Raw genomic sequence first — 22,409 nt, 5'->3', positions numbered from 1 at the left:
CTTTGAGACACGACACTCAGAACGTGTCAGCCAAACGAAGTTCCCGACCATTAAATGTTATGACACCATATCTCCATTAAAAATATAGATATTGCTCATACCCAAAGCCTGAGAGGAGGGGAAAACAGCTCTGTGAAGTTCATTCCTCCGTGTCAATCTCACATCTCCAGGAATTGTCAAGCAGGTCATATATATGAAAAAATAGCTTACTCCAAAAACATGGCAGGTTTAATTTGTTAGCTTGGATGAAAATTGGCCGGTGAGAAGAAACAAACAGTTTCGAGGGCCAATAGTACCAATTGATCAGGAGAAGATTCGGTCTGGAGAAAGCTCACGGCTCCATAAATCATTAACTCATATTTGAATATGAAGAGAATTTAAATATATATATATATATATATATATATATATATATATATATATATATATATATATATATATGTGTGTGTGTATATATGTATGTGTGAGATGGCATCCATTCCTGCAGTCTACCTTCCAACCAGCTGTTCCCAGCCAAGCAATCCAAATAATAACCCAGCAGTTAGATGGTGTACACAGAGTAGCAGATAAAACTTCGATGCACATTTTAAATGGTGCCAGATCTAATAAATATCACTGAAATCAAGACCTCAGGCTTCCGTCAAAAAACTTGCCTTCTCTCTACTGACCGCCAGGGGGCGACTCTACTGGTTGTATAGAAGTCTGAGAAAATTACTGTACTTCTTTCTTGATTTATTTTCTCAGTAAACATGAGTTTATGGTCCCAATCTCTCGTCGTCTTCAATACAACATGTTTATTTAGTAAATGATGGTAATTTAGAGTCAAACAGACCATAAAGCAGGGTGTGCTATAGAGCAGGGTTTATATGGGATTGACAGGTTCGCGAGTAAGGGTTGGCCTTTAAAGTCAGGTGAGTTCATGTTTGACCACGTTTTGCCTATTCACAAGCAAATGAATTCCTGGTTAAACCCTTGCGCCCTGCCAATGCAGACTGAGCTTTGCTAGATGATGTGAGCAAAACCAAACGTGTTCCCTCTGGCCATTAGTTTCCTCCCTTTCCCCGATCAGGTCTGATCTCGCCGCCTCTCATCTTTGCTGAGAGCTCTTTTGTTGCAATGCAGAAGCAAAAGCAAACTAAACACACACAAGACTGAAATTGGTATGATATTCCCCAATTGCTCATAATACCGCACATGTAATATGAGTCCTGACCTGGTTGATAAGATCAGTGAATGCCTTTGATTTGCAGCGAGACTCCATTACAGGAAGCTCTAACGTGCTTTCCAATGCATTTCCTAGCATTGGCTGCAGACCCCCTTCCTCTGCTTCCTCCTCTCCGTGTGCGTCGTATCTGTGACACCCAGTCGAGTGTGTAAGCTTCTCCCTCACTGCCTCAGAGAGCTTGTGTTTATGCGCGTTTCACCAGATGTTGATTCAACCACTGAACAGATGACAGACTTAGCCGGCAGCTGAGAAGACAAATCCACAGTCCGACACTCAGCAGGCTTCCTCTTCGCTTTCTCTCTGCCTGCTTCTGTTTGTGTACGCCTGTCTGTCTCTTTCTCACTCGCACCGTATCAATTCTACCACTTTTGTCTTTTAGTTCAGCTTGGCACATTCGCATGGATTGTCCACCAACGGAAACACAGTCGCACACACACATTTCCTCTTATCCGACTTTCTTACTAGACAACACAATATGTGTAAAATTCCGATTTAAAAAAAGAAAATTGTGGAAAAAATGTTCTTCAGTAATTTACTTTAGATGTTCAGCCATCAAAAATAAAAATTAAAAAATCCACCTGACAAAACTGTGTTGAAATGACAGATTAGTCTTCGATCAAATAAAACATGAAGGTTTAAACTGCTTCTTCTTTTCCCATGATTGTGTGTGGCTCCTATTCACAACAAACCAAAAGGAACATTATTATTATTATTTTGATTGTGGCTGGCCACCAGAGAGGGGACAGGAAGTGTAGTTCAAAGTCTTAAACCTGTTTCACAGATTATAATCTGAATTTCTTTAAATAATATCTTGCCATTTATGAAAGAAAAGTCAATTCCTATACCACCTTTGCTGCTGAACATCTGTCCCTTTTTTTTGGTTGTACATCTTTCTTTTTTTTCTCTTTCATTCATGATGATGCGATCCATAAAATACCTGAAACCACACTGACATTTTCAGCCACCTGAAGCATCAAACAGAAAAAAATCCATCGTAAGGCAGACAATTTCTCAAACAACGGCGGGTTCAGTGGACCGTGACGCCATGCGGCTGCACTGGAGCCCGTCGCACTGCAGGAATCACATTTATTCCCTGACTGTAGCTCACATGGTACATTTATTTATTTATATTTATATATATATATTTATATTTATATATATATATATATATATATATATATATATATATATATATATATATATATATATATATACACACACACAGAATCCTGTCTGCCACTTGTCAAAAAACCTATTCGTACACAAGCTGGGAAGTGAGTTTACATGGAAGAAAAAGGCTTTGGCGAAGACATTCCTGAATTTTTCATTAAATAAGATAAGTGGGGAACTTTACAAGATTACAGCAGCAAACGGGGTAAAGAGCACAAACGAGACAGTGAAAGTTTAAAAAAACGTGATATGAATAATAAACAATAAGAAAAAAGTATTTGTCATTCCCAACTCTGTAAAAAAAAAGACTATCACCAGTCACGTCACATATTAAGTTAATTTCACTCGCTATGGTCATTTGCCTTGAAATCAATCCAGAGAGGGATCTGAGGCGTGTTCATTATGAATGCACTCCTGTTCTTGTATGTGCGCCGCTCCTCGTTCCTAATTCGCGTCTGGCTTTTTGAAATTTTTAAAAGGTCGGATTTAAGAATTGAAGTGACTGCAAACATGGAACTCGGGGCCACTCGACAAGACGAGGTATGTTGTTGTACAAGACAGGCACTTACTCAAACATATGGCCGCTGCAAGACGGGGAGCCAAACCATTGTGTGTGTGTGTGTGTGTGTGTGTGTGTGTGTGTGTGTGTGTGTGTGTGTGTGTGTGTGTGTGTGTGTGTGTGTGTGTCCCTGAGTGGCGTTACTCCATTATGATCCAGCACTGATATATTCATGCAATTCATTTTCGGGAGAGTGGTTCACTTGAAAATGACACAAAACCCGCTGACCAACCATTAAACGGTCAAGATAGATGTTTTTTCGTTAGAACAATTTTAAATAAATATATTGTTAGAAGTATCCAGGTGACTGATGTGAAAGGGATTTTTTGTTGGGATGAACCATACAAACACACAATTATCCCTAATATCTCTACAAATACATTTATGATCGATTTGACACAATTGACAAGAATTCACAATTATTTTTTTCTCCTATGGGGACGACATGACCGTACTCGGCCTTTTCCATATATCCATACACTGCAAACCAATCTCATTTCTCATTGCTACACCTAACTGATCCAACCGGACAAAGGCAATGAGCACGAGCCAATCAGAGGCCGAGTAGGGCGAGCCATGACATCGCCGACCTACAGGAGAAACTAGTTTGACTTACCGGCACAGAATGCTCTGGAGACTGTACAAGGCAGACATTTAAAACAAGTAATACTCCAATGTTAGCATCATTAGCTGTGCCCCAGTAGCTCAGCCGTTGCCATGTTGAGAGCTGTGCGGAGGCAATTGATATGCTTCGATTTTCAAATTTAGCAGTTAAAATTTGTGGACAACATGAGTCTAAATAATGATTCATGTTGCTCCGAATGTCAAGAATGAGTAGATAGGTGACTGTTAACAAGCTTTACAATCTGCCCTATGAAATGTTAACAAGCTTTACAATCTGCCCCGTGAAATATTAACAAGCTTTACAATCTGCCCCGTGAAATGTTAACAAGCTTTACAATCTGCCCCGTGAAATGTTAACAAGCTTTACAATCTGCCCCGTGAAATGTTAACAAGCTTTACAATCTGCCCCGTGAAATGTTAACAAGCTTTACAATCTGCCCCGTGAAATGTTAACACGCTTTACAATCTGCCCCGTGAAATGTTAACACGTTTTACAATCTGCCCCATGAAATGTTAACAAGTTTTACAATCTGCCCCATGAAATGTTAACACGCTTTACAATCTGCCCCGTGAAATGTTAACAAGCTTTACAATCTGCCCCGTGAAATGTTAACACGCTTTACAATCTGCCCCGTGAAATGTTAACAAGCTTTACAATCTGCCCCGTGAAATGTTAACAAACTTTACAATCTGCCCCGTGAAATGTTAAAAAGCTTTACAATCTGCCCCATGAAATGTTAACATGCTTTACAATCTGCCCCGTGAAACGCTGCAACACCCTTGTTGGTCATGTCCAGCTGCGAGAGGCGTCTGCTCACTAGCGTCGCTATGGCTGAAGATTTGTGCAGAAACCCTGTGAGTTATGAGGACATAGCTTATGGAAACTGAGAAAGACATCAATCATCTGAGGTAATTAAATGGTGGGCTGTCATTAACTGTGTAAAGGAGAGTCTGTGAAAAAGCAAGAAGCGTATGAGTTATGAAAAAATATTGCATTCCACATGGAGTTGTTGCAAAATCTATGTTGAACATCTTTACTGATTATGTTAAAAGACCGGTCAACAGAAAAGAAAACCAAAGTTTCGCAGTGGAGAGTCCCTTAAGCCCCATTTACTGGACCTTTTTTCAGAATGTATAATTTGTTAAAATGGGAAAAATGATTTGGGAAAATATTGTGCACAATGTGTAGCAGGAACCTGAAATTTTGTTTTTATGGACTCAAACGTCTAAAAATATTTTAAAAAAAGAGCTTTATAATACGATTTGGTTGTTCTGCTGTCGCAAATGACGATGTTGTGTTTCCTGGACTTTCTTAAACCTTGAACCTTGGAGACATTTTTATTGACCTACAAATCCAAACCGAGGGAAATGACACAAGGTTTCCACCAGGTAAATTTTCATGGCTGCCACTGGAGACACCGATAAGTCTCCTCCTGAGACTGGCGAGAGTCTGAATGCAGTTAGAAGAAGAACCTGACTGGGGATTGCTGGAGACAAGCCATCCTGAACTCTTGCTGTGGTTGCTTCCTCACTTCAACTCCTCCCCTGCATCTCCTATTCCGTCTCATCTCCTCTCCTCAGCGGAGGAAGGAGGACACAAGGTAATGATATTTCAAAGGGGGAGCGCGGCGCTACCAGTAGGAGGGATGTGAGGGAGGACGGGTGCTGATGTGTGTTTTCAGGTGGGGTTAGAAATGCTGTTGAGGTGGAGATCCCTTCTGAGTGAGATCAAAAGGATCATCTGTTTGGAGGTAGAAAAATATATTCTGACAACATTGAATTAGTCTTGCGTTAGTCTGATTTATAATTGCTCTATTGGGTTAAAAACACTCTAATGCTCTGTAACTTGTCATTTGTGGGTCATAAGTAAATTGACTAAGTTTAGTCAAAAGAAAACTACCTGAAGTTGGGAGAGAATTGTTCTCATATCAGATGACACTGTGCATGATCAAATATCGCCTTTCATCCATCTCACTGCTTACATAATACACATAATTATTAGTAGTACACATCATAATATGACAAAGCAATAAGCTGATACCTCACGCCCAGAGGACGCGGAGCAACGTGGACTTTCATTGGGAAGTCGTTTCAATCTCCTTTTAGCTCCTTTTTTGGTCTCCGCTGTCTCTCGATGGACTTGTTTGTCTCTTTAGCTTCTAAATGCGCTGCTATGGTCGCGACCTCGATGCTAACTTTGTCTTGTCTCTTGAGCTTCTAGCTTTTTAGCTGAAAAAAAATGTTGGAAATCGGAGATTGTGAGAGCTGTGAACCGAAACGATGAGCTGAAAGAAGCCAAAGCTCCTGCAGAGTCGGGTGATTGCAGGTTCATCGCTACGAGCGAGCCCTTTCACAATGCTGTCATATTGTCATTGTGTACATTAGTAATGTACAATATAGGTTTTATGTATTTCACAGATAGATGTTGCAGTTGTAGTAGAGTTTGGAAAGAGTGGATGAGTTAAATTGAGTTAAATTCCCGGTACTGTAAAGTTTTATGTTTGAATGAAAAAATAATTCTTGTATCTTCGAAAAACAGCGGGAAAGAAACAGATGTGAGGCTTTTCTTTTCTGACTTTGTCTTCTTTGTCTACAGCTCGATCGATCGGATGCTTCGGGATACGGAGGGAAAAAAGGGATGTTTGAGGATAAAGTTTATATAAAAGCCTCCCAGGCAATCAGAGAAAGCCGTTTCTTACCGTGCAACATGCCTTCACTACTTTGAGTCACATCTCCTACAAGGCGATGGGGGGTAAATAAAATAAACCTCACCAAACTTCAATCAGATGACTGTCATGGTGTGACGCTCTCACTTCCCTCACAGCTGCAGATGATGCGGGCGATAACTGCGGGATGGGGCCCCTGTGAAATGTGAAAGGCATGCAGGTGTGTGTGTGTGTGTGTGTGTGTGTGTGTGTGTGTGTGTGTGTGTGTGTGCAGTGCCAACACTCGGCACCTGATCCGGTGCTTCTCTTTCATCCCGGCGTCTGGCGGGCTGCCACGGGCCTGTTCCATTCAACTCGCTCATACACCTGTTGGGGGTGAACTTGATACCTGAAGATAATGGATTGGAGTTCAAGGGAAGGAAGAGAACGCGAACAGGAAACTTTACACGAGGTCATTGTTCATGAGCAAGCTGCGCTGATACAACACACACATATCCATGCCCACATGTACTTACAGGAAGTACGCACAAAACACACACACACTCAAACACAGGACCAAGAGTCCGTTTTTAATGACTCGTCACATTTTCACTGCTGAGCTCCTGCAGCAAATTCCTTTTGATCCCAAATCTTTTGGATGAATGGAAATACGTCAGTTGAGACCAAGTCCATTTTGCAACACTAAAGGTAGCGGCATTTGAAAAATACGTTTTGCAAACGTTTTATTTTACGACGTCTGCAACTCCAATCTTTGCCGTATTTGATGATTCACATTGTTGGATTCAAGTGAAAGGCTTCTGATATTCTATGCAGTTAAAACCTTTCAGAAGTGGCCTATTGCACAAGAGCTGTCATAATTTTTGCATTGCAGTGTTCAATTAAAGTCATATGTGATGACACTACATACACAGGTAAACTGTCGGTGGCTCTCCAACAATAGGATCAATTTTAATGGAAGTAATCTGCTCATACGTAGAATACATTGTTTGTCAAATGTTTTGGGGTAATTGTCTTAATGTTCTCCTGGTTCATCACAGCCAAGACCTGACTTGAGGCCTGAGTCAGACTTTTTAACATGACTCACCCATATAAGTTATATTGCAGCTTCAGGTTTAAGGCATAATTTGAGTGACAGGTGGACATCCTCTCAGGTCACTCGCTGCCAGCTGTCTCCTATTCTTCGGGCATACCACAGTTTCAATTTGGTCTTGTTACCCTCGAGTCTATTTTGGAGAGCTTCTGACTTTCCTCGGGCCCCTTTTTCAACTTGCGTACGATGAATTTGGATTCAGAACTGGTCCAAAATGTCGGAACCATGAAGAAGTATTCCTGCGATTAAAGTAATTAAGCATGCAGCGTACTGAAGAGACGAGATTTTATATGTTCTCAAAACACAGAATCCTCAATAGCATTAATACACATTACAGATTATGTTGCTGAGCCACAGAGCAGAGGACGCAGAAGAAGAAGAAGAGGAAGAGAAGCTGTATGCTGTGTGCTGCAGAGAACAGAAACTTAATGGATCTCTTGGTCAGATTTATAGCAGCTCATCCTCTCCACCGCTATACGAGAAGGAAAAAAAACTTGACTTTAGCTCACTGACTCCAGAGATCATAATTCATCCCCCACTGCGCTCCATTCTATTCAGCCAGAGTACATCGGTGAGTATTGGGCTGATTTTTTCCCTTTTTTTTTGGGGCCAATAAAACATAATCACTGTCTGCCAAGACCAAGGTCACTCTGTATTCCTTATGCAACGGGATGATTATTTTGGCTTTCGCTGAAGGTTGATTAGCTGTTTATTTTTCCTCACAGCCCGTGAGATGGATTGTTAAAAATTAAATAGGGGATGTTTGGTTTTGGTATAATTAGGAAGCATGGTTTGCGCTTATATTGGGGGTGTTTTTCCAGATACTCTAATCCAGAGTGTGATAACTGAGAAGGTAATGCTGTTTGAACAGGTTGACAGTGAACACATTTGCTGTTGCATCAATTAAGCGGGTGGCTTTTCAGTTTTTTCGACTAATCTTTGTCCTCTTTTGGCAGAAGCGAGACAGTTCAATATTATTCTGTCTACTTTCAGTCCTCTGATCCCTCTGGAGTGCAATGCGTGCAAATTTTGGATCTGAGGGAACATCAGATCGAGGGAACATCAGGTTGAGGGAGCAAAGGGTCCATAGGAACATAGGGTCAAAGGGAGCTAGGGTCCAGGAGAACATAGTATCCGAAGGATATAAGGTCCAAGGGAACTTAGAGTCCAATAGAATATAAGGTCCAAGGGAACTTAGAGTCCAATGGAACATAGGGTATTGGGGTACATAGGGTCCGGGGGAACATAGTGTCCGAAGGAAATAGGGTTTAAGGGAACATAAGGTCCGAGGAAACGTAGGGTGTTGGGGAACATAGAGTTAAAGGAAACATAGAGTTAAAGGAAACATAAGGTCTTGTCATGAAACACAGCTGTGGCAAAGCTATTGTTTTTCTTCAGGCGATGACGATGTGTCTGTTTCACGGCGCCGTCGGACAGCTCTAAAAATTATTACAGCAGAGCAGATGGCATCAAAACCGTCTTTAACCTCTGTCATTCTGGTTTATTGCCAATTTGTCATGTTGGTCATAAAAAAATGAGCAATATGACTGCAAACAAATTATGGCAATCAAATGGATGTAATAAACACAGGCAGAGTTGTCTTCTCTTATATAAAAATCCCAATTGGTCTGTGAGAACTAACGAGCTAGTTACCGTGCCACGTAACAGCCTGTCCTGCGCGTGAGTTACCGTGCCACGTAGCAGCCTGTCCTGCGCGTTAGTTACCGTGCCACGTAACAGCCTGTCCTGTGCGTGAGTTACCGTGCCACGTAACAGCCTGTCCTGTGCGTGAGTTACCGTGCCACGTAACAGCCTGTCCTGCGCGTGAGTTACCGTGCCACGTAACAGCCTGTCCTGTGCGTGAGTTACCGTGCCACGTAACAGCCTGTCCTGCGCGTGAGTTACCGTGCCACGTAACAGCCTGTCCTGTGCGTGAGTTACCGTGCCACGTAACAGCCTGTCCTGTGCGTTAGTTACCGTGCCACGTAACAGCCTGTCCTGTGCGTGAGTTACCGTGCCACGTAACAGCCTGTCCTGTGCGTGAGTTACCGTGCCACGTAACAGCCTGTCCTGTGCGTGAGTTACCGTGCCACGTAACAGCCTGTCCTGTGCGTTAGTTACCGTGCCACGTAACAGCCTGTCCTGTGCGTGAGTTACCGTGCCACCTAACAGCCTGTCCTGTGCGTGAGTTACCGTGCCACGTAAAAGCCTGTCCTGTGCGTGAGTTACCGTGCCACGTAACAGCCTGTCCTGTGCGTGAGTTACCGTGCCACGTAACAGCCTGTCCTGTGCGTGAGTTACCGTGCCACCTAACAGCCTGTCCTGTGCGTGAGTTACCGTGCCACGTAAAAGCCTGTCCTGTGCGTGAGTTACCGTGCCACGTAACAGCCTGTCCTGTGCGTGAGTTACCGTGCCACGTAACAGCCTGTCCTGTGCGTGAGTTACCGTGCCACCTAACAGCCTGTCCTGCGCGTGAGTTACCGTGCCACGTAACAGCCTGTCCTGCGCGTGAGTTACCGTGCCACGTAACAGCCTGTCCTGCGCGTGAGTTACCGTGCCACGTAACAGCCTGTCCTGCGCGTGAGTTACCGTGCCACGTAACAGCCTGTCCTGTGCGTGAGTTACCGTGCCACGTAACAGCCTGTCCGGTCCACGCGGAGAGATACCGTGCCACCTAACAGCCTGTCCTGCGCGTGAGTTACCGTGCCACGTAACAGCCTGTCCTGTGCGTGAGTTACCGTGCCACGTAACAGCCTGTCCTGTGCGTGAGTTACCGTGCCACGTAACAGCCTGTCCTGTGCGTGAGTTACCGTGCCACGTAACAGCCTGTCCTGTGTGTGAGTTACCGTGCCACGTAACAGCCTGTCCTGTGTGTGAGTTACCGTGCCACGTAACAGCCTGTCCGGTCCACGCGGAGAGATACCGTGCCACGTAACAGCCTGTCCTGTGCGTGAGTTACCGTGCCACGTAACAGCCTGTCCTGTGTGTGAGTTACCGTGCCACGTAACAGCCTGTCCTGTGTGTGAGTTACCGTGCCACGTAACAGCCTGTCCGGTCCACGCGGAGAGATACCGTGCCACGTAACAGCCTGTCCTGTGCGTGAGTTACCGTGCCACGTAACAGCCTGTCCTGTGTGTGAGTTACCGTGCCACGTAACAGCCTGTCCGGTCCACGCGGAGAGATACCGTGCCACCTAACAGCCTGTCCTGTGCGTGAGTTACCGTGCCACGTAACAGCCTGTCCTGTGTGTGAGTTACCGTGCCACGTACCAGCCTGTTCTGTGCGTTAGTTACCGTGCCACGTAACAGCCTGTCCGGTCCACGTGGAGAGATACCTCTCGCCTCTCAGATCTGCATCATTTAGAAATTGATTTTCTACGCGTAGCCTTGAACGTTGGAAATTTCCTTCTAAAAAGCTTGTTGGAGCCGGATGGGGGAAAAGGACCATAGCGAATCAATTCTAATTAATTTTAGAGATGAGGTATTTCTTACCTTGAGCAGCCCTCATTTTTTGAATGGATGCATTGCCTGAGAGTCAGTGCTGGTGTAACGAAACAAAAAAATTGAAGTGAAAACATGATTGCTTTTCTTCAACTCAAGAGGGGATGGGATAATTCACTGTGTGAGTTTTGAGTTGCAGGAGCAGCTTAATGAAACGAAAACCTGCCTCTTCTGGTGCGTGATCAGCCTCCAGCATTAAGGAATTTGTTCCGACTAACACACAAACAATGGCCCGCGCACATTATTGTGCGTTCTGCACGCTGAGAGGAGGTGTTGTTTGTGTTTAGGAACTCTGAATGTCACGGGAATGAACTTATTACTTGCTGTAAGTGTTCTTTAAGGTGGAGGAGTTGTATTGGATGTGTGTTGGTGCGGACAGTTTAAATTACAGTTGTATTTATAGCTGCCTCACTCCATTTGTCCACCATGTGCCTCTTCCTTAGCTTGAAGAACAGATGCATCTGGAAGAAAGGTGCTGGTTATAACTGCAATATTTTTAAAGTGCAGCCATCTTTTTACTTAAACTGATAACATTTCTAATGCCTGCTGGGGTCGGGCGATACATCCTAAATCATCCGTCCTAATAAAGGTAATTTCATATCTCAGTAATGAAATGTATCCCACAATAGAACATGCTCTGAGTGCTAAGTATGTCATGCATTCATACCAATACAGAGCAATCTCATTAAGACAGTTGGATTCATCAACACTAAAGCAGACTACTTCGTAGCTATAACTTCAGAATGATTGATTGGACGACATGATTGAGTCAACCGATATGACTTGAATCCATTGAAACACGATAAATTATCATATTTAAATCATCGCCCAGGCCTAATCAGTTCCTCAGACATAATATAATAGGTCTGTTAACCATTTAAAAGAACTAAGTTGGACATATTTTGATTGTTTTGGTGCAGATTTGGGGTCTTAAACGCACAGAAAGTAAATATACTGTATATGAAAGAAGCTTTTTGCCACTTTCAGACTTTCTAAGAGAATGTGTTAACATTTACTATTACACTATCCATTACCTCCCATCAGAGGTCGACCAACAGTGGATTTCTTTAAAGGCTTCTATGAAAACGATAGCTTGGAGCACAGGAAAACAACTCGGGATTTGTCGGCTTGCCCTAAAATTTTGTGACGTTGTAAAATGTTCTTTGGAAGAGCCTCTGCTTCAAACTTACGAAGAAAACAACGCTGTTACAAGGATTAAAGGGCAAGAGGGCAACATTTCATGGGGATTTGCAGAAATGGAGTCTATTATTCTTTCCTCAGTGTAATATCACCTGGAAGTTTTTTGTGTTTTCGATAGCTTGGAATAAGCCTCTTGAACCAGCGGGTCCTCTTTACAGGGTCCGCCATGTTGCCCGACCGTGTTTCTGCAGGAGCCCAGATCAGACAAACCAACTTAACTTTGGTCTAATTATCCTTTTAAATCCACACAATTCCTTTTATTTCAAGATTATTTCGAATATACCCAACAATTTCCAACCTTTCCATTGTGAACAAACTGGTTGGCGGAGTGATGGGTGATATGACCAAGACCCCTCAGCGAATTCCCCCAAAAGTGTGCATTGTAGTCTTCTGCTTGTGTTAAAGTGGCTACAAGAGCCCTGAGGCCAGTCTATTGATCAGCGGCTCAGACAGATTGGTTTCAGCTCCAACAAAAGGATTCGCTCTGCTTCAAAACAACATGAGACTGCTTCCTGTACAGAAAAAAAATACATCTAGTTTTGACATTTGTCCATTTTCTGTCAACTCGGTTTTCACCCCGCAGGTGTTTTTTCTTTTCATTCTTCGATCATCTTGGCCATGACATCAACGCTGCCACTCCTCGGTATCACGTAGCACTGGGAGGAACAAACCTGTGCTGCATAGACATCGAATGAGTCCAAAGAGAAAACTTCGATGTTCCAAAGGAGCTAATTGGAGGTAATACGACACCGGCGGCGACATGGCAGGTGTAAAAGCGCTAACACACCGCCGCTGACGCCTGCCAGGCCTGGCTGATCGACAAGTCGTCGTTTCCAGACCACAACAATGCCGGCAGCGTCCTTGTTATTTTGCGTGCTCTCTGAGGCGCCTTCTGGTGTCCCATAAAGCACCAGCAGGCCCTGCAGTCATTCAATTAAGCCTTCACTGGGCTATTGATTTCACCACAAGCCAAGCGTCTCACGTCCCAGAAACAATAAGGAGCCTTTTAACCTAAAGGGATAACGACTTGGAGAGGCATAAAAAGACCAATATATCAAGTGAATACAGACACAAAAAAGCATTTGAACTCGGCGCCGCACATTTCCGTCATGCCCTTGAGTGACCTTTTAAATAAACAGTCACGTATTCAAAGAGAAGTGTGAGAAGCCATTTTGATTTAACTTTGTGTCGTGCCTGGCAGGTAGCTGAAAGTTGGTTTTCAGAGCTTTTACACTGAACACAGCTGCTGGAAAAGAAACTTAATGACCAAAACCGTGAAGCTGCAGGTCGTAAAAGAAGAAGAAAAAAAGAAAAGCTGAAAGACACTAAAAAACACTTCATATAGCTAAAGGGAACTGCAGAGTGGGGTGATTCTTCTCAGTGGGTTTGTCACTGCCAGCATGTCAGGTGATGAATACAATTATAAATTAAAATAAAATCATAATCACGTAACACTGAGGACACATTCTTTTTTCTTCTTCTACATTCACAACATTTCCGTTTGACATTCAAACTGCACAAATCTCCCAAAAAATCCCCCTGATTTCACGCCCCAAACTGGCCTAAAATCCCCTCATCGAAATTCCAATGACGGCGGCGGCAATGTCACCAAGTCTCCATCTACTGAAGCTCTGAGCTGCACCGGGGCCGATGCGCCGATGCACCGGGGCCGATGCGCTGATGCACCGGGGCCGATGCGCTGATGCACCGGGGCCGATGCGCCGATGCACCGGGGCCGATGCGCCGATGCACCGGGGCCGATGCGCCGATGCACCGGGGCCGATGCGCCGATGCACCGGGGCCAATGCGCCGATGCACCGGGGCCGATGCGCCGATGCACCGGGGCCGGGCCGATGCACCGATGCACCGGGGCCGATGCGCCGATGCACCGGGGCCGATGCGCCGATGCACCGGGGCCGATGCGCCGATGCACCGGGGACGATGCACCGGGGACGATGCACCGGGGACGATGCACCGAGGCACCGGGGACGATGCACCGAGGCACCGGGGACGATGCACCGGGGACGATGCACCGACGCACCGGGGACGATGCACCGAGGCACCGGGGACGATGCACCGATGCACCGGGGACGATGCACCGACGCACCGGGGACGATGCACCGACGCACCGGGGACGATGCACCGACGCACCGGGGACGATGCACCGGGGACGATGCACCGACGCACCGGGGACGATGCACCGGGGACGATGCACCGGGGACGATGCACCGACGCACCGGGGACGATGCACCGATGCACCGGGGACGATGCACCGGGGACGATGCACCGACGCACCGGGGACGATGCACCGACGCACCGGGGACGATGCACCGGGGACGATGCACCGACGCACCGGGGACGATGCACCGGGGACGATGCACCGACGCACCGGGGACGATGCACCGATGCACCGGGGACGATGCACCGGGGACGATGCACCGACGCACCGGGGACGATGCACCGGGGATGATGCACTGGGGCTGGTTCCGCGAAATGAGACAAAGTAACCCCCGTCGATAGACACACTCGTCTGTGTTTGGGTCTTTACAAAATACAAACTGTTGATGCAACACTAGTCGAGCTGATTATCGGGCCAATGGAGACGGCTGTATAATGAGAGAGAGAGCGAGAGAGAGAGAGCATGGAAAGAGTGCATGTAGACGCTTAATGAATTCAGTCACAGCTCCGCACAATGAGTTCTTTATCTGCAGGGACTTGGCATCGGGGCGAGGGTGAAAACTAGAAATCCCACTGTCTCCCCTGTTGTCTCCCCCGTTGGCTCTCCCTCATGTCAGCTGCCTTGGTTACTGAGTTGGCCGCCAGCGAGCCCTCACTCCATCCGTCTTTTACTCTCTCTCTCCGTCTATCTTTACCAATACAACTCCCTCCTTCACACTTGTAACACCCCCTTCCTCGCTCATTTAAACTCCATTCCTCCCACATTTATAGATTTGTTTCCATATTTCCTTGTCTTCAGTCTCTGCCCCCCCCTCTCCCCCTTTTGTATTCTTCTTCACCTTGTGGTCGCACCGTCCTCACCACACGTGGCTCAGTCAAATAAAAGAAGTGAAACACCGCGGCGGCTCCTGAAGGCAACATGTGCTGTTGGAGCAGCGGGTGAAGACTCACCTCGTAACAGGTTGCTCCGACCAATCAATCAATATTTCATTGCGATCCACATGTGGGTAAAGTCACGTGCACCAGTCGAGGCACTGCAGTTTTATCAAGATGCATTTTTAAAACAAATAAATCCTACCTTTCAAAAGCTGCCAGTGGATGCTCCGTAACTTCTCCTCCTCCTGCAGCCAGAGAGACGTTTACTGCCTTTCTCTCACTTTCTTCTTTCTTTCCTTTTCCGTCTCGTCCTTCACGAGCAGGTTTCTATGTCTCAGTCCTTCAGTGGAGGTTGATCTCCGGCTTTGCAGGAGGGAAGTCCGAGCTTAAACACCCCTCCTCCCCCTCTCCTGGGACGGAGAAGAAGAAGAAGAAGAAAAAGACCAGGAGAACAAGAGCTGGCACCTCCTGATCAGCTCCTTCCAGCCCTCAGGGTGAGAAGTGAAAGACAAAGTAATCTGCAGGTGAAGAGATAGAGCTGGCTCCCAGCATGCCGTCTCTCTCTCTCTCTCTCTCTCTCTCTCTCTCTCTCTCTCTCTCTCTCTCTCTCTCTCTCTACCTGCTCAAAGCGTTGTGGGCACAGCAGCTCTCTCTCCAGCTCTCTCTCTCTCATGTGAGCGCTGTGCTGTCGCTTCATCCATTCCCCACGTTTCTCTCAGCCTCCCGTCCCTCCCCTCTTCCCTCCTTCTCCTCCCCTCTTCCCTCCTTCTCCTCCCCTCTCCCCTCCTTCTCCTCCCCCCTCCCCTCCTTCTCCTCCCCCCTCCTCTCCCTCCCCTCTCCCCTCCTTCTCCTCCCCTCCTTCTCCTCCCCCCTCCCCTCCTTCTCCTCCCCCCTCCTCTCCCTCCCCTCTCCCTTCTTTCTCCTCCCCCCTCCCCTCCTTCTCCTCCCCCCTCCCCTCCTTCTCCTCCCCCTACCCTCCCGTCCCTCTCTCCCTCGGCTCATGAATGTTTAGACACAGCAATCGTAGCTGACAGGCACCGAATTAACCCGCAGAACTCAAAATGCACTCCTTCGCTTTCTCTGCACTTTCTTTTTCTTCTTTTTCTCCTTTGCTTCCCCCCCTCCCCCCCGCACGGGGATGTGACCCTCCTGAATAGTACAATCAGTTCTTTTTACGGGGAGTGATAGTCTATTAACTTTGCGCTCTCTTTCTCCACTGCTGTGTTTTTATCCCCGTCTGAAGCGAGGATGACCGATCACGGTGGAAACCTCAGAGATGAATGAGCGACCGGGCACGCCGCCCGTTAAGAGCGGCGCTGCACGCAGAACCAGAAGATTGGCTCATAAAATTATCCTGAGCAAAACAAGAAACGTGTATGATTAATAAGTAAATATTTACCACCCTCCGCTCCCTTGATTAATTAATGATTAATTGTCCTTAAACAAGTCTAATTGCAGTCGATTGAAGATATTGAGCCATTAGGAAAACCGATAAAAATCATCCGTGATTGTGATTTGATTACTGCCAATTACATCTTTCCCTTCTGAAGACACAACCTGTCAACTTCAGCGTGGACACATGGTCCAGCTGTCAGCACCGGAGCATAATGATTCATATGACATTATTATTATTGGTATTGCCAGGAGCATAATGATTCATATGACATTATTATTATTGGTATTGCCGTGTGCTCGCCTGCTACTTGCTTTGTTTTCTACATGAAATGTTGGCATTGTGCGTTCCTGCAAACCCGATTTCCGGCCTTCCCGAACCAAAAATATAAATTTATAGGTATTTCAGTTAAAGGTATTCATAGGTATATTTTTTGTTTACGTTTAGGCAACACGACTATCCTGTAAAGTTTAGGAAAAAAGGTTCTTGGTTCATGTTAAGATGATGAAAATCTAAATTATCGTCGGACGATCGCAGATTTTACAGGATGAAGTTGCATCTGTAGGCAACAGGACCATATTTCCTGGTTTTGTAATCCCAGTAGAATGAGGTTCTTCCCTGCGCCCCTCCTGTAATACCTCCGCGCCCCACTAGAGGGTCGCACCCACAGTTTGAGAACCACTGAGTTAACCGTCCACGTGGAGTGCAAAAGAGGCTAAAAGCAATCTTCCACCTCGTCTCATCATGTGACGAGTTAGCTGGTAAACCGGCTTCATGTGAAATAGAAACGGGTCAAACTGGTCTCTCCTCTCCGCTCTTGCATCCTGAGTTGCTAACCGGAGTGTAAAGCACGAGCGGCACGAAGAAAAGGAAAAAGTCTCAGTCCCCGAAATCCGCTGGCCCCGAAGGAAACCCAGAAAAAAAAGACCTCTCGCCCTCGGACGCTTATCCTCCGTCAGACCGAAGGCCGACGTTGAGGGAGCAAAAGCACAGGTCCAGGAACAACGTCACGGTTGAGACTTGACATCACTAACCGAACTCAATCACTCAACAACACGTCGGTCCTCCGGTTGGGAGTCCTCAGCGTTCGACCCTCCGGCACCATAAACAATCTCAGCATTGAGCATCGGCGGTACGCGTTAGTCGATACGGACTGCACGGAGCAAAATGACAAAATGGCGGTGTTATTGCACGCTCGATATTTTCCAACTTGTTGTGTCTTCATCGCAGCGTTCGGTGGACGGACGTTAGCTTCAGGCTAGTTAGCGCTGAATGAAGCCAGAAGCACTCTGACCTTACTGCATGTGGAGCTGGATGGAGATGATTCAGGCCTTTGTAAATGTGTTGTACACATCGCACTTCTTCTGTTTAGGCTCCAGGGCTGATTCTGGATGCTAAACTGCGTCGGTATCGATCCCGTGGAAGTCACACTGCGACGAGCACAGCTCGCTGTATGTTGATTTGACGTCACACACCCGGAAGGTGCACAGTGTGAGACAATCGGCAAGACGTTTCAGAAGACAAACCTGAGTGTCTTTAACCCCGTAGGATTTCCAGGGCTTGTATTGTCCCTCTGAGGCTTCATCAGTCTAAGTCATGGCGGCAATCAATAAAAACACAAGCTGCAGTCCGACTGAAGTCTGCTTCTGTACTTGTTTCTTCTCCAATGAAGCTGGATGCCATTAAAAAAGAAAAAAACGGCACAGTTACCCTCACATTTTGGTGTGAATTATCTCCACAGTTATATGATTTCCTGCTGTCCTCCTGAGGGCCGACAGCATCATGTTAACAAGGAGGCATCTGCATCGAGGCAGGGTACTGCACCGGCATAAACAAATTAATCAGCATAAATATAGAGGCACGCTCGCTAACGTTACCTCATGGTTGAAGAGTGAGTGTGTATTTATATAGCACACTTTGCTAGTACAAAGATTAAAATGTGGTATTTGAAAGAGGAAAAAAGGAGCAACTTAGATGTAGAAGCTGGTTTTGAAGAGCGCTACAGCTTCCATGATGGTCTTTGGTGGAAAGTAGTTTTCAGGTCTGGATTGACACACTGACACACACACACACACACACACACACAGTGAGAGAGAGTGTGATTGATTTCTTAGGTTTATCCCCAGGAGATGAGAAAGTTTGCATGTCTCGCTCCTGAAACCTATAAATCACATTGATCGGGATAATAAGGCCACGCCTGCACACCCCGGAGAGAGATGAGAAAACAATTAGAGGAGCGTGGCAACAGACACGGAGACAGAGATAAAACCAAAGTGAGACCTAGATAGATGGAAAGATACAGATAGGCAATAAAACAAATGAGGCACCAAAAAAGGAGGATGAAGCTTGTGTGAACTGTCAAGGTGCAGAAAGTGTTGAGGAATGAAATGATTAAATGTAGGTAAGAGCAAGTTGCTCCTCGCATATCTTTCCACACCAAGTTGCTCCTCACATATCTCTTCCCACACCAGGTTGCTCCTCACATATCACCTCCCACACCAAGTTGCTCCTCACATATCTTTCCACACCAGGTTGCTCCTCACATATCACCTCCCACACCAAGTTGCTCCTCACATATCACCTCCCACACCAAGTTGCTCCTCACATATCACCTCCCACACCAAGTTGCTCCTCACATATCACCTCCCACACCAAGTTGCTCCTCGCATATCTTTCCACACCAGGTTGCTCCTCACATATCACCTCCCACACCAAGTTGCTCCTCACATATCACCTCCCACACCAAGTTGCTCCTCACATATCTCTTCCCACACCAGGTTGCTCCTCGCATATCTTTCCACACCAAGTTGCTCCTCACATATCTCTTCCCACACCAAGTTGCTCCTCACATATCACCTCCCACACCAAGTTGCTCCTCACATATCTCTTCCCACACCAGGTTGCTTCTCACATATCACCTCCCACACCAAGTTGCTCCTCACATATCTCCTCCCACACCAAGTTGCTCCTCACATATCTCCTCCCACACCAAGTTGCTTCTCACATATCACCTCCCACACCAAGTTGCTCCTCACATATCTTGTTCCACACCAAGTTGCTCCTCACATATCTTGTTCCACACCAAGTTGCTCCTCACATATCTCCTCTCACACCATCACTGACATTGCTTGGTAACCCCGCCCTACTTACCTTGACCTGTGGACTCACCTCAACACCCCATATCCTGGACTTATCCAGTCAGGACAGGTGTTACCATGGAGCTGGACACATCAGAGGACACAACGGGCTGAACACTGCACATTGCACATTGCATACTGCACATTGCACACACCACACTGCACATTGCACATTGCATACTGCACATTGCACACACCACATTGCATACTGTACATTGCATACTGCACATTGCACACACCACACTGCACAGTGCACACACCACATTGCACATTGCATACTGCACAATGCACACACCACACTGCACATTGCACACACCACACTGCACATTGCATACTGCACATTGCATACTGCACATTGCACACACCACACTGCACAGTGCACACACCACATTGCACATTGCATACTGCACAATGCACACACCACACTGCACAGTGCACACACCACATTGCACATTGCATACTGCACATTGCACACACCACACTGCACAGTGCACACACCACATTGCACATTGCATACCGCACATTGCATACTGCACAATGCACACACCACACTGCACATTGCGCACACGACACTGCACATTGCATACTGCACATTGCACACACCACACTGCACATTGCATACTGCACAATGCACACACCACACTGCACAGTGCACACACCACATTGCACATTGCACACACCACACTGCACATTGCATACTGCACAATGCACACACCACACTGCACAGTGCACACACCACATTGCACATTGCACACACCACACTGCACATTGCACATTGCATCCTGCACATTGCACACACCATACTGCACAGTGCACACACCACACTGCACATTGCATACTGCACATTGCACACTGTATATTGCACACTGCACAGAGAGTCGTGTTCATTACCATGAACACATCTTTCATGGTGATTCAATGCGACGTTTACCTGCAGCTGGATTCCTGCAATATCACGATATTACACGAAAATCTATCTTGTAAGGTTTCGAGTAACGAGTCAAAATCCGGACCGGTCGGCCTCCTGCGGAGCGAGAGAAGCCAACACTGAAGTATCTTATGGTCTCTAACAACCACGGGAAACTCCTCTGGTTGTATAGAAGTCTATGCTTCATGTGTTAAAGCTGCATTCTCTCTCATGACCACCAGGGGGCGACTCCTCTGGTTGTATCGAAGTCTATGCTTCATGTGTTAAAGCTGCATTCTCTCTCCTGACCACCAGGGGGCGACTCCTCTGGTTGTATAGAAGTCTATGTTCATGTGTTTAATTGTGAGTTTATGGTCTCAATCTCGAGTTTAAATAACTGGAGCGTATTTTTTTTTGCTCTTCTTCCATCTGGCTTCAGCAAGTGTTTGATTGACAGATGGTTCGTCCAATCACCTGCCAACAATGTTTTTGAAAGCGCCTGTCTTTTTTCAAACATTTTTCAATGCCTCTCAGATGGTTCTGTGTTATAAGCCATCTGGCCCGTCAGGGTACAACACACTGACAAGAGCAAATGTGAATTAATCCGCCACTGAAAATAGTACCCAACAAATGTTCTTTTTGTTCTTCAGTTTGTGTAACTTTTCATACAAAAACTAGTGACGAGTGGTTTGAAGAAGTTGCAAAGTCTTTTAAAAAAACAAGTCTTCAGTTCTGTAAACCATCTTGTGAAACGTAAGAATCTATCCGGAGCTACTTCCTGCATCCTCTCTCCTGACCACCAGGGGGCGACTCCTCTGGTTGTATAGAAGTATATGCTTCATGTGTTAAAGCTGCATTCTCTCTCCTGACCATCAGGGGCGACTTCTCTGGTTGTATAGAAGTCTATGCCCCATTCTGAACGCTTATGAAGAAAGAATGAAAGGAGTGCACCAGGGTCCTGCGCTAGAACCACATTCAAAATGTTCCTAATGAGCATCTCGGTGAGATTAACACGGATATGAAGATTGTCAGGAATCAGTTTGCAGAGATAACAAAGGTACATTTACAGTTGTTTGAGTGACATCCAACACATTTTTTGTACTGACTGATGTCTAAATAAGAATGTGAAAATCTGATTTTGCGGCCACTCTGATGTCATCGTCACTGAGCTCCATTGAAAAGTTGTGTCTCTGGCATCGCAGTGACTTCATCAATGAAACTTGACGAAGTGAAATTGATCACAGTTGATTGAAAGCCGAAGTCAAAACGCTGCGTTTTAGTGGAATGGACGACGGCTTCCTGTCGGGAGGAACTCGGGCCGAGCCAGACGCCCAAACCACTCGTGAGAATTGACAAGTGGGTCGAGTCTCTGTGAAGCATCAGCGGGAGATAACAAGAGAAAACGCTGGAGTAGAAGAAAAAAAAGAGTTCATCCTCCACAATACTGGAACCACTGGTCAATTTCATATCTGAGTGATTGGAAGTGAAGGACAGTGGCCGCTTCCTAATTGTCAGCCGTATCTCTTCCTCCTCGAGCCGGTGTCTGGTTTTCTGGCTTCCTGGAGGTTCGGCTGTGGCTTTTTTGGAGGATGCAGTCATGCGGACTGACATTGGCTCTGTGATGGACATGTGCGGTTGGATGTCGGTCCGGTCTTATTCGTGATTCAGCTCCTCGCTACTGTAAAAAGCAGTTAAAAAACAAACCCTGCACCTGTCAGACTGAGCTCACTGACTGAAACATGCACAATGAAAAGGTTTTGAAAATGCATTTTAATCCCAGTAGGACTTGAGTTCTGTCACAGAAGGGTTCGTAATGAGTGTAAAAACCAAACACGCTCCACTGCTACTTCTCTCTGATCTGTACAGTTTTTACACAAATCAACG

At 46.0% G+C, this 22,409-nt stretch overlaps 1 protein-coding gene across 1 annotated transcript in view; it reads right to left on the bottom strand.

Annotated features, from left to right (window-relative positions):
- Positions 1-15,699, bottom strand: part of LOC137801902 (cadherin-20-like) — a 75,858-nt gene extending 60,159 nt beyond the window's left edge. The window contains exon 1 of the mRNA XM_068599341.1: positions 15,291-15,699. The gene's annotated coding sequence lies outside the window, so the exon portion shown is untranslated. The remainder of the gene's footprint in view (positions 1-15,290) is intronic.
- Positions 15,700-22,409: the final 6,710 nt, after the last annotated feature.

Source organism: Clinocottus analis, unplaced genomic scaffold (genome assembly GCF_023055335.1).
Source record: "Clinocottus analis isolate CAN_PGR_092001 unplaced genomic scaffold, fCliAna1.0.p SCAF_45, whole genome shotgun sequence".
Classification (NCBI taxonomy): Eukaryota; Metazoa; Chordata; class Actinopteri; order Perciformes; family Cottidae; genus Clinocottus; species Clinocottus analis.
The sequence above is the reverse complement of the archived record's forward strand: the minus strand, read 5'-3'. Positions and strand labels throughout refer to the sequence as shown.